Genomic DNA, 9,276 nt, shown 5'->3' on the forward strand with positions numbered 1-9,276 from the left:
AAATGATATCCTACCCTCATGGACATCTTTGTCAAAGAGGATGAGGGGACTCAGAAGGTGAACAGGAACAAGGTGGACTATGGAAACCTCAAGAAGGGCAAAACCATTCCTACTAACGCAGTCGACAAACTCAATTATTCTTATGTCTTATGTCGTGCTAGTGATGGGCATGTTTATGCCAGATTTGTTGGTTCCTACGATGAGTATATTGAATGGGCTATCTGGGTTCCTAAGACCCTTGTCTCTAACATGAAAGGACCCATTAAAAAATGGGTACCTAAAACCAAGCCTTGATCTATTGCAGGAGTTTGCTTCCGGTGGGGTGTCATGGTTGCTCGATAGTGGAGCAACAAATCATATGACCGGAAGCAAGGACTTAGTGGTGGATGTGCATCCTTCTCCATCTATGCCCACCCATGTCCAATTCGCCGATGCATCCTCGTCAAAGGTATTGGGATTTGGTAAGGTGGTCGTATCTCAAGAGTTATCTATTGAGAAGGTCATGCTTGTTGAGTCACTTGCCTACAATTTACTTTCGGTTCGTCAACTTGCAATTATGGGTTTTTCCACATTCTTTAATCTTGATACTGTGGTCCTCCTGAGGAGCAAGACTCTTAAAGTAGCCTATGTTGGATATGTCGAAAATGGTCTTTATGTGGTGAACTTCTCAAAGCGACCCACTAAGACCGCGACGTGTTTAATGGCTAAAGTTGATGTGGGCTGGCTTTGGCATCGCCGTTTAGCTCATGTCAATATGAGATCTTTGCAAAGTCTTCTGACAGGGGACCATGTTCGTGGACTAACAAATGTGAGTTTTGCTAAAGATCGTGTTTGCAGTGCCTGCATTGAAGGAAAGATTCATGAAACTGCTCATCGCCCAACGACTCTCATCTACACTAAGAGGCCATTGGAGCTTCTCCATATGGATCTGTTTGGCCCTCCATCATTTGATAGTCTTGGAGGCAGAAACTATTGCTTGGTGATCGTTGACGACTACTCAAGATACACCTGGGTATATTTCTTCAAAAAGAAGAGTGAAACTCAACAAATTGTCATCAACTTTGCTAATGAAGCTCAATGTCAACATGAAGCAAAGATCTTGATGATTAGAAGTGACAACGGCACCGAGTTCAAGAACTACACCTTGGATGAGTTTCTAGGTGATGAGGGGATAAAACACCAATATTCAGCACCATATACCCCTCAACAAAATGGCGTGGCAGAAAGGAAGAACCGGACCTTGATAGACGCTGCAAGGACAATGATGGCAGAATTCAAATCTCCATATAACTTCTGGACAGAGGCCATCAACACAGCATGTCATGCGTCCAATCGACTCTATATCCGCAAAGGCTTGAACAAGACTCCGTATGAGATTCTAACTAGAAACAAACCCAATCTCAAGTACTTCCGGGTATTCGGTTGTAAGTGTTTCATTCTCAAGAAAGGTGCACGTTTAGCTAAATTTGAATATAGAGCACATGAGGGCATCTTTATTGGTTATGCTACAAACTCTCATGCTTACCGTGTCCTCAACAAGTCCACCGGACTCATTGAGGAGACGTGTAACGTGGAGTTTGATGAAAATAATGGCTCCCAAGTGGAGCAAAGTGGTCTTTGTGATGTAGGTGATGAAATTCCTCCCCAAGCCATAAGAAGAATGGGGATTGGTCAAATACTCCCCATTGAGGAACCCCTTGTGGCCGAAGGAGAATGACAATGATCTACTCAAGTGGAGCCATCACCTCCACAAGCCCCACACGCTTCCGATGAACAATGAGAAGACTCTCAACAAAGTGAACAAGCTCAAGGTCAAGATAAATTGCCCAACAATGATGATGTGTCTCATGATATTCAAGCACTCACCCAAGACTCCGAACCTGCTCATGATCAAGATCAAGTGCAACCACGAGATCCAGACCAAGTAGAAGCACAAGATCAAGATCAAGAGCAACCACAAATACAAGAACAAACTAGTGAACCTGCTCAAGTCGAAAGTCAAGATGATCAGGATACTGTCTCACAATTCCCTTCTGCAGCACCAACAACCGGTGCCAAGGGAGGCTCAAGACGCAAGGGCAAGCAAAGTAAACAAGTCGATGCTCCCCCGCTATCCAATGAAGAACGCTTGGAGCGTCGAGCAGCCAAGATTGCGAACAAGCTGAGAGTCAAGTCACATCTTATGAAGAATGTACTTGGCAGCTTAAGAAGGGGAGTATCCACCCATCAACAGATTTGGAATTATTGTGAGCATCACGCGTTTGTTTCGTATTGTGAACCTCACCAGGTACAGGAAGCGCTCGATGATGAGGATCGGCTTATGGCCATGCATGAAGAACTTAACAACTTCGAGCGCAACCAAGTGTGGGATTTAGTGCCAAGGCCAACGGAGGAACATAATGTCATCGGGACCAAATGGATATTCAAGAACAAGCAAGATACCAATGGGATTGTGATTTGAAACAAGGCAAGGTTGGTGGCTCAAGGCTACTCCCAAGTCGAGGGTATCGACTACGGTGAAACCTTTGCCCCTGTTGCTCGTCTAGAATCTATTCGCATGTTGCTTGCATTTGCTTCTCATCATAACTTCAAATTACAACAAATGGATGTGAAAAGTGCCTTTCTTAATGGTCCTTTAAATGAGTTGGTCTATGTCAAACAACCCCCGGGATTCGAACATCCCAAGCTCCCCAATCATGTGTACAAACTTAATAAGGCACTCTACGGCCTTAAACAAGCCCCACGTGCGTGGTATGAGTATCTTACTGAGTTGTTACAAGATCGTGGGTTTGAAATTGGGAAGATAGATCCCACTCTTTTTACTAAGAGGGTTAAAGGGGATTTGTTCATATGCCAACTATATGTTGATGATATTATCTTTGGCTCTCCTAACATTTCCTTCAATGAAGAATTTGCTGCACTAATGACTGAGAAATTTGAGATGTCCATGATGGGAGAGTTGAAGTTCTTCCTCGGGTTCGAGATTAAACAAGGCCTAGAAGGGACCTTCATCAAACAAGCCAAGTACACTCAAGACATGCTCAAACGGTTCGAGCTTGAAGATGTCAAACCGGTCAAGTTCCCCATGCCAACAAGATGCAAGCTTGACAGTGATCCCAATGGTAAAGCTGTGGATCAAAAGGTATATCGCTCCATGATTGGATCCCTCCTTTACCTTTGTGCATCTAGACCGGATATTATGTTGAGTGTAGGGATATGTGCACGGTTTCAATCCGCACCAAAAGAAAGTCATTATATGGTTGTTAAGCAAATCTTTAGATATTTGGCTCATACCCCAAACTTTGGCCTTTGGTATCCCAAAGGAGCAAACTTCAATCTAGTTGGCTATTCTGACTCAGATTGGGCAGGAGATTGTGTGGAGAGGAAGTCAACTTCTGGAGGATGCCAATTTCTTGGTCGCTCACTGGTAAGTTGGTCTTCAAAGAAGCAGAATTGCGTCTCTCTATCATCCACCGAAGCTGAGTATGTGGCAGCTGCAAGTTGTTGTGCACAATTGTTATGGATGAGGCAAACTTTAAAGGATTATGGTGTCACTTGTGACAAAGTGCCTCTTCTATGTGACAATCAAAGTGCTATCAAGATTTTCCTCAACCCAGTGCAACATAGCAAAACCAAGCATATTGATATTCTCCATCACTTCATTCGTGAACATACCAAGCTAGGTGATATTGAGGTTCACTTCATCCACACTAAAGAGCAACTTGCAGATATTTTCACTAAGCCCCAAGATGAAGCAAGGTTCCGGGAGTTAAGGGATGAGCTAAATATCATTGATTCAAGTAATGTGGATTGAAGCTAGGCACGTTGCACCTCACTATGCATTCTATCTTGTTCTAGATGTAGGCATGGACATAGGGGGAGTGTTGTTCTCTCAATGAAATTTTCCTCCCCCCATTATGCATAAATCGATCTAGTCTTTCACTTTAGCCATTGTCAAATGGCACTTGTGCTTCAAAGACAAGCATTGGTCATGAACCCAAGGATAATTCTGCGCGGTGTCATACCGTTGTCTCAAACATAGGTGGCCTCGGCCACCGCCCCCTCCACCTTTCTCTCATATAGAAGAAACGATATAAAATGACAAGTCAGTATATCTTGCTGGTGATATCTTCTTTTTCACTAACTTGTCATTTGCCCACGTTCCTCTCTTCTCCTAGGTCCCGTTGTGACATTTGCAGCGGTACTACCGCCAGGGGTAGCGGTACTACCGCCAGGACCCCAGCGGTACTACCGCCAGGGGTAGCGGTACTACCATCGGGACCCCAGCGGTACTACCATCGGGACCCCAGCGGTACTACCGCCAGGGATAGCGGTACTACCGCCAGGATCCCAATCTACCACGACCTAACTAGGACATTTTTAGGGTTGTCTCAGGGGGAGCGGTACTACCGCCAGGGGGAGCGGTACTACCGCTGCAGCCAGCGGTACTACCGCCAGGACCACAGCGGTACTACCGCTGGCCCGTACCCCTTGGGCTATATAAAGGAGGGGGAGCCCGTTTTTCCTGCCTCTTTCTTCTTCCTCGCGGCTCCTCCCTCCACAACCCCGAACTCCCCCTATTTCGATCTCTATTCGTGGAGCCCCTTCTCTCCGTTGAGTTGGAGGGTTTGCTCCACTTCTCCTTCCTCCTCCAAGTGCCATGGACCCCGATAAAGCTCCTCCCCTTCTTCTCTTGGTTGATGTTCTTGTTCTAGGGTTAGGAGCATTGGTGGTTTGGATCCATGTCTTTGATATTGTGCCTTGTTCTTGGATGGCATGAAGGAGATATTCGCGGGGAGTGTAGGTCCTATGAATCTTTGCTTTTACTTTGCCATGCCCTAGGATTTACATGTTTTAGATCAAGCACTTGAACTATGTTTGGATTAGATCTAAAACTTGCACTCTCTTGACTAGGCATGTGCTTATTTAGATGGTACTTGTGATCCTCATGTGGTTAGGGCTGTGGTGGAGTTCTTAGTGATCGTACACAGCCCATGGCCCTCGTAAAATCCATGTAGCCATCTCTATGGGTTCTATTCATATTTCAGATCTAAAAAATCAAACCCCAGCGGTACTACCGCCAGGGGTAGCGGTACTACCGCTAGGACCCAAGCGGTACTACCGCCAGGACCCCGGCGGTACTACCGCCAGGGGTAGCGGTACTACCGCCATGACCCCGGCGGTACTACCTCCAAGGGTAGCGGTACTACCGCTAGGACCCCAGCGGTACTACCGCCAGGGGTAGCGGTACTACCGACAGGAGGATTCTCTGTGTATTCTTTTCATGGGCTTGGCAATGAGTGTTTACTTTTCTGCCTTTTCTTGTTCATTTCCTTGACTCCTTTTGTCGCTCTTTTTCAGTGTGTGTTTTGTGTCACAGGCGGTGATCGCCGCTCGAACCCCCCACGGGACACACAGTCCAAGCATTATCGCAATCCAGAAGCTCCAGAGGGCTCCGCCACTTCAGGTCTGCAACCCAAAAAGCAGGCCTTCAAGAAGACCGCTCACAAGGACAAGGGGCTCAACGTTCGCACCATGCCCCCTAAGGACTTTCTGCGGTTCCGCAACCAAAACCACTATCTCCAAGAGCGGGCTGTGATCAAGAATGTCGAGCATGTTTGGGCAAGGGATCACTGCAGGTTCTATCGTGATATCACCAACCATTTCAAGAAGAATTTTGTTCCCGTTCAGTGGATTGACCTGGCTCACCTTCAACGGAACATGGACTACTTTGGTGACGCTCTCTCTCTGATTGACAAGCTGGGCATTAAGGACATCATCTCCTTCAAGACAGACTTTGATCCCAATGTTGTTGCTCAGTTCTATGTCACGGTTCACTTCTCGCCTGATGACGAGCGCTCCCTGGTATGGATGACTGGGACTCAGAAGATGACAGGTTCCTGGCGTGAATTCATGGCATTCCTCAAGGTTGATTTTCAGGGAGCTGACACTTCACTTGGGTCGCGTCCTCATGCTGCAGCTCCCACTGATAGGGCCTCCGCCAAGGACAGATTGTAGCAACTCTATGTGAAGAAAGGTGTGCTCCCCAGGCATCTGGACATCATGCATCGGATCCTCCGCAACACCCTCTTTCCTCGTATTGGCAAGTTCAATGAGGTACATGGCTCTCTGGCTGAGATGCTACTGCTCTGTGAGGAGGCTATGACTAAGGAGTCTGCCCCTCTTGATATTGCTGATGTGATGTTCACTGAGCTCTGGAACTGCATCATGATGCGCAAGGTTCCCATCTACGGGCCCTTTGTTTGCTTATATCCGTCGGAAGTGGCAAGACACCTATCCGCAGGAGGAGTTATACATTCAGGCTGACTACATTGTGCATGATCCTATCAAGCTTCGTGTCAAGGACAAATGGGCCAACCCATCAACTTCATCTCAGCACATGGACACTGACACAGAGACTGCTGCTGACAGAGGAACTGCCTCTCAGTCCCGCTCTTCTGCCATGCCATCTTGGGCCATGAAACTGCAGGATAAGATGAAGACTCTCTTCTGTATGCAGGCTAAGGGCCAGTATCAGACGCACGTGGCTCAGAAGGAGAACCGTCAGAGGCACAAGCGTGTCCTGAGGACACTTGATGTTGACATCTCCAGCGGATCAGACGACGACATCACTCCAGAGGCTGCTTGGATGCGGGCTCAAGGTTACCAGTGGTCTGGCGCTGAGGAGGAAGAGGACAATGAAGAGGAGAAGGACGATCCGGAAGCTACGGACGAGTCTGGCGATGCTGAGGATGAGGAGTAACCACCTGTGGCGTTAGGTGTGTCCCTTTTTGGTGTCTTGTGCCAAAGGGGGAGAGAGTCTAGGAGCTGGATTTGCTTTGAGAGTTGAACTTTGCTTAGCTTTGCTTATCTTTCGTGTTTTGCTTCGAACTTGGTTTGCTTCTATTTTGCTATCTTTCGTGAGACATGAACTTGTGTGAGATTTACTTCCATCATATGATGTGAGTCATATGCTCCTTATTTTCATATATCTCTATCTTTTTGTTATCATATTATTCTCTGTGCAAATCCGGTATGGTCGTCAATCCACCAAAAAGGGGGAGATTGTTGGGGCATAGTTTATGCCTAAGTAATTTTGGTGTTTGATGACAGTACCGCAAAGGACTAACCGTGTGTGTTAGGATTCAGATAACACACGTCAACGGCACAAGACGACTCGCCCCCCTCTTTCGTGGAACAGAAGCATGGTGCTCTCTATGATTCACTTTATTTGAGTCATAGGAAAGCCGTACTATTAAGAGGGGAACCGTAGTGGAAAGGTTTGGGTGGAATCAATCTTGCACGCGCACACTTCACCTATTTTCCCCCTTGCCGGCAATGTTGGAGTGGCTCCCGCCTTGGTGTTTCTTTCTTCTTTGCAAATGGTCCATCAACGGTAGTACCGCTGGGCCTAGCGGTAGTACCGCTGGCCCTAGCGGTAGTACCGCTGGAGTGCTAGCGGTAGTACCGCTGCAGCTGGCGGTAGTACCGCCCCTGGTCAGCGGTAGTACCGCTCCAGGAGCTTAGTACTGCCTGCCTAGCGGTTGTACGTGGACGGACCTTTTTGCGAAGACTTTCTTGGCGGTGGTAGTGCTTATGCACTACCAGGGGCCCAGCGGTAGTACCGCTGGAGTGCTAGCGGTAGTACCGCTGCATCCAGCGGTAGTACCGCTAGGCACGGGCTGTGAGTGGGAAAACGGTTGGATTCCCCCCCCCCCACTATATAAAGGGTTCTTCTAGTTGTGGAACCCTATCTCTTACCCTCCCAAGCTCCATTGTTGCTCCCTAAGCTCAAAAGTGCCCGATCTCTCTCCCTAGCCAATCAAACTTGTTGATTCTTTAGGGATTGGTTGAGAAGGCCTAGATCCACACTTCCACCAAGAGAAAAGTTGATTCCCCCACCAATCCCTTGCGGATCTTGTTACTCTTGGGTGTTTGAGCATCCTAGACGGTTGAGGTCACCTCGAAGCCACATTCCATTGTGGTGAAGCTTCGTGGTCTTGTTGGGAGCCTCCAAGCTTTGTGTGGAGTTTTCCCCAACCTCGTTTGTAAAGGTTCGGTCGCCGCCTTCAAGGGCACCTATAGTGGAATCACGGTACCTTGCATCGTGTGAGGGCGTGAGGAGAATACGGTGGCCTTAGTGGCTTATTGGGGAGCATTGTGCCTCCACACCGCTCCAACAGAGACGTACTTCCTGTCAAAGGGAAGGAACTTCGGTAACACATCCTCGTCTCCGTTGCTTCCACTTGTGGTTATCTCTAACCTTTACTTTGTGTATTCTTATGTTGTTGTCTATCTCTTACTTGTCTTAGTAGCTCTCGTTGTTAGCTTCATTAAGGTTCACCCCATTGTTGTAATATTTGTGAACCAGTATGTTGTTTACCCTAACTTGCTAGGATTAATTAAAAAGTGGTCGTTGCCTATTCAACCCCCCCCCCTCTAGTCAACCATATCGATCCTTTCAGCCCCCGCAAGCCGAAGAATTTGGGCGCGTGAAGCTGGTAGGAATCAAGACCACAGCGTTGGAGGCTAGTTCGGGGGCCACTGAGGGAGTCCGAGACTAAGGGGTCCTCGGGCCGCCGGCCTATCTCTTATGGGCCAGATATGTGGGCTGCTTTGTGACTACTACTGGAAGGACGAGCTATAAGGCAAGTCCGTGTTTGGTAAAGAATCCTCTGGTGCATTGGTGTGTGCCCCAAGTCTAGACGGTAGAATCGGCATGTTTATTCCCTGGTGGTAACCGACCATATGTAACCCTAGGTACCCCTGGGGCCTATATAAACGAGAGGGTTTTAGTTCGTAGAGAACAGAACCATCATCTAGGGTTTAGTTCATCTGATCTCGTGGTAGATCGACTATGTAATCATCATACACACATCAATATAATCAAGCAACACATTTTACCTCTTCGAGAGGGACCAAACCTGGGTAAATATTGTCTGTGTGTTTTCCAGTTCCCCATTGATCCAAGATCCACAACTCAGGACCCCCTACCCGAGATCCAAGATCCAAGTTTCTCATGTATCCTTGTTTTGAGTTGTTTTATATAAGGACTCATAATTCGGTCAAGCAACCACGGCTCTCCCAATTCTACAAAAGAGGCATCGCATAGTTCGTCCTTCTCCGACCAAATGCCCTTACATCTAGATCTATTATGATTTGTCCTCCAAGGAGGAGGATAAGCCGAAAGCTCCAGAGGATGCTATGAGGAAGGATCGGGAAGATACCGGAAGATCCGAGGGCCAACCCCCTCTTTGTGGATTCTAGCAAGGGCGA

This window comes from Hordeum vulgare, chromosome 1H (assembly GCF_904849725.1).
Source record: "Hordeum vulgare subsp. vulgare chromosome 1H, MorexV3_pseudomolecules_assembly, whole genome shotgun sequence".
NCBI classification, from domain to species: domain Eukaryota; kingdom Viridiplantae; phylum Streptophyta; class Magnoliopsida; order Poales; family Poaceae; genus Hordeum; species Hordeum vulgare.